A 4,156-nucleotide genomic window follows, 5' to 3' on the forward strand; every position below is an offset into this window, starting at 1 on the left:
AGAGTATCATCCATACTAAAAATAGCGTCTACTTTAACAGATAGACTATGTTCCACTTCAAGAGTTGGTAATATTGGCTAACTATTTTCGATATTATTCAGCGGATGCTGTGGCGTGGCTAGAAATTTTGCAAGGAAGGAAGGATCTATATCATTCTCTTGAAGTGGCCACTGCTAGATACTTTTTCTTGTATCTGGCGTTTTTTAATATAGATTGATTTGCTTTATTTTACTTCGCTTTTGTACAGCCAACGGCAAATTAAATAGGAGGAAAAATATTTTCCCGACGGAAAATAAGTTGGCAATGCTGCAAACACCAAGGCATGCTTGATAAGACGCAGAGCGTCGAGCAAACTTTCCTGAAAAGCACAACTCCAGCATCGAAGGTTATGCTATACGTGGATTGGCAACTTTTGAGAGCATACATGCTGTCTGTCTACACAGTTCTCCCCAAATGCCTGTGTGAAGATGAATCTTCTACTAGCATTTTATTTTTCAAATTTAGTTCTGATATTGTAGTCATTTTACAATTATTTTTATTTGTTCTTATTTGGCTTTGCTTTTATGTCACTTTTATAATTAATTAATCGCAACTATGAAGATTGATAATAATCAGATTAAATTGATGAAGGGATCCTTAAAAAAGAAATTGCCTGGCCAGGAAATCTAAAGCGGATAGGTTGGGAAAGATCGTCAATAACTCCTCACCATGAACTGGCTTATAACATTTGTAATTCCTCAGTATTTTTTGCTCTGTTCATGCCTAATACCTGCTTTCGCACAACTAATTTATATAAGTGACATTAATCCACATTTCGTTCGGTGAGGACAAGCCGCGTATTGTTTGAGAGGAGGGATATATCTCGTTCATATACCAGATACAATCATGGCCTATACTTGAATTGATTGAATTGCTTTATTTTACTTCGCTTCTTGTGCCACTTTTGGCTAATTTGCTAAGATGAGGATCAATGAGTGATGATATGATGAAATTGATGAATGGACAACTCACCAACATTCATGCCCAGGCCAGGATTCGAACCCGGGACCCCTGGCGTCGTAGCGCGATGTTCTAACCACTACGCCACGGGGGCCGGCACGTGCTAAACACTACTTTCGGAGATCATTTGGACATGGCAATTTTGATATACAAGTTGCATTGTCTCTACTTACAATTCATTATGTCCAAATTCTATCCTAATAGATAATCTCGCAACAACGCAAAATGTTTTAATTGACTCGAATTCACAATGACTAATATATACTTGACCTACATCTCTTAATTGCAAAATCTGGGTGACGAAAATGTGCCTCAACACGAAATGAAAATGCAATTTTTATTAAATACACTAAAAATGCTGACCAAAACAGTCTTTATTATATATTATGAATAACACTACACACGTAATCCTCTAACAGGGTTTCCTTCGGAATAAGATTCACGAGGCTTAATAGGATTATCATTCACTACAAAGCAATAGCTATAAACATGAGATAAACCTGAAATGAGGGGTTAGTATTCACCATAAGAGAAGTTTAGCAGCTAAAACTAAATGCATATGTAAGGAAGAGGTGTCTAAGTGTAAGTTTCTATGTGAAAATTGACAGTGGTAGCACTAGACGCTTTTACGTCAGGGGTCCCAGGTTCGAATACGGACCTGGTCATTGCTGTTATTTTTTAATGTTTTATTTATCATATGTTCACTCATCTTCATCGTCGCGATTGGCCAAAAGTGAAAGAAAAGCAACGCTAAATAACAAAAATAAAAATATATGTGAAAATTAAAAGGTGAATTAAGAGCTGATAGGTAGATATATGTATTTCATGAGCGATGTTCGATAGAAATTCTGTTAAGATGTCAAACCTGTAGCAAGCATATAGCAAAGTTGTGCTAAGGATTGACGATAAGCTTCTATCACATTTAGTCAAAGCTCTCACAAAAATAGCGACTGGGCGAGCCAGAGCAATGCAAAGCAAAGAAAGCACTTAATCATTGAGAGAAACCATGAATTTCAAGGCTTCAAATTTCTGCAAATGTCAAGAGTTTGAACTCTCAAATAATAACTATTATGTGACGAATAGTATCATGTTGTAAGCCAGTGGGGATTTGAGGTGCTTTGCGTATTGTTGCTTTTCGAAATCACTTTCGCTGTTACCATTCTTGACATAGGCAGCATTTTACAATAAGTTCTTAATTAGTTTTTGTTTTAAGTCCATTTTATGCACAGATAGGCTAATCGGAACTGGGCCTACAGTATAAAGTGGGATCCAAACATTTATGTGTCTCCACCGGTTATGGAACCCAGGGCCACTTGATTGCTTGGCTTGACGTTATAACTACGTCATCGTGAAGGCCCTCCGTAATGGGTTACATCTGCATGGATTAACATAAATTCATATTAAACACATTTCGGACACGAGTTCATTATCCCCACAGACTGGAAATTAGGTTTTTGCGAAAATACCAGGAATACCTATCGCTCTTCTCTTGTTACTATTCATTAGAAAAAAAGAATTATTTCATTTCACTCTCACGGTCTATCGTTGCTGTTGATTGACGAAACAACAATGCTTCAAGCTCAGAAGCAGACACCGAAGGTTAGATTTTTTTTTATTCCATGCCATTGTTCTACCAGTCTGTTAATTTCGATAATAAAGATTAAAGATGTGATAGGTGTATGCCCCGCGACAGGTTAAGTTTGCAGCAACATTTCACACATGTAGACCCAAACGTGCGCGCAGAATATAGTTCCGCTGCAATGCTGTCGATTTTCTCGCTGCCTGTGACATGAACAGCTCGACGGTTGAAGCAAGATTGGCACGGGAGATGCTGAGCGCCGTTCTCGCGTGGATTAATACATAAAACTTGCTGCAAACTTAACCTGTCGCGGGGCTTAGGTGGGATGAAGACCAGGTTCTAAACCCAGCTATTCGACTTTGAAGCACGTTACGCTAACCAATTTGCCACGGGGTTGGCTTTTCAGTTCATCAAATCACTATTCTTCATTCAAATTCCAGAGGTAGCAAAGCAGCGTAAAATAACGAAAACAGAAATCAAGAACATACACTTATCACCCAGCAAATCCACACACAAACCTCTTCTGGCATTCGTTTTGCAGAATGGCCTTGGGGATTAAAATCACCCACTTCCTGGTTCAGCTCGAGACAATTCAGGTGCCTTATCAAAGCTGTCCTGAAGCACGCAGGGTTTCTAACCCACTCCGCCGTGGGGTCTACTATTACCTTTGCCTGAGTTTGTACAACTTTTGGCTAATTTGCGAAGATGGGGATGAGTGATGACATGATGAAATTGAAGAATGGACACTTCCAAACATCCATGCCCAGGCCGGGATTCGAACCCGGGACTCCTTGCGTCGTAGCGCGATGTGCTAACCACTCCGCCACGTGGGCAGGCTTTTTTAAAATAGAAAATTGGACCCTATCAACATTGTGTGGGCACGCCGATGTCGAGGATTACAAGGAGACTTTCGTCTGCTACAGACCCAGTAACGGAATGCATCGAGTTGTCGGAACTGTCTTCTTCGTCCAAGGACGATTACAATTATTAGCCATCTCATTGAATTATTCATATCTAAACGTACTGATAGCTTAACAGTATAAACGTCATTCTCTACAATGTTTGGGAATTGGCATTTTTAAAATTTATTATCAAGGTGTCGCTTGTTACTTCCGTGTGACCCCATAAGCGTGGCAGGAAAACCATCCCATTGCAATATATTTTTATCACATGGAAAACAACTTACACGGTTCAGCTACTTGTAACCTCAAAGCTGAGACGAGTTCACGAGCAAAAAGATTCATGTGGTCTGGTGACGGAATATGAAGTAAAGGGAATTGCTGTATTTACACCATGTCTTGCGCGGTTCTCTTGCTCTGTCGGGAGCTGCATTCTTGGCAACGCATTGACAACAATATGTCTGCCCATAGCGACACAGGCTTCTGTTGGGTCTGAAGCAAGCCGAAAATTTTCAGATATCGGGTTCCCGGGTTCGATAGCCACATAGTGGCTCGGATCACACTTTAAACTGCAAGTCCAGTCCTGATTAGCCTTATTGTGCATAAAGTGAACTTGAAACACCAACTCAATACACTCATTAAGAAAACTGCGTAATATTTCATACAAGTAGGTAAGTTA

At 39.7% G+C, this 4,156-nt stretch overlaps 1 protein-coding gene across 1 annotated transcript in view; it reads right to left on the reverse strand.

Annotated features, from left to right (window-relative positions):
• exu (maternal protein exuperantia) overlaps positions 1-3,903 on the reverse strand; it is a 101,219-nt gene extending 97,316 nt beyond the window's left edge. The window contains exon 1 of the mRNA XM_083130819.1: positions 3,765-3,903. The gene's annotated coding sequence lies outside the window, so the exon portion shown is untranslated. The remainder of the gene's footprint in view (positions 1-3,764) is intronic.
• Between the last annotated feature and the right edge of the window lie 253 nt (positions 3,904-4,156).

This window comes from Lepisma saccharinum, chromosome 11, assembly GCF_977018435.1.
Source record: "Lepisma saccharinum chromosome 11, izLepSacc3.1, whole genome shotgun sequence".
Lineage (NCBI taxonomy): Eukaryota > Metazoa > Arthropoda > Insecta > Zygentoma > Lepismatidae > Lepisma > Lepisma saccharinum.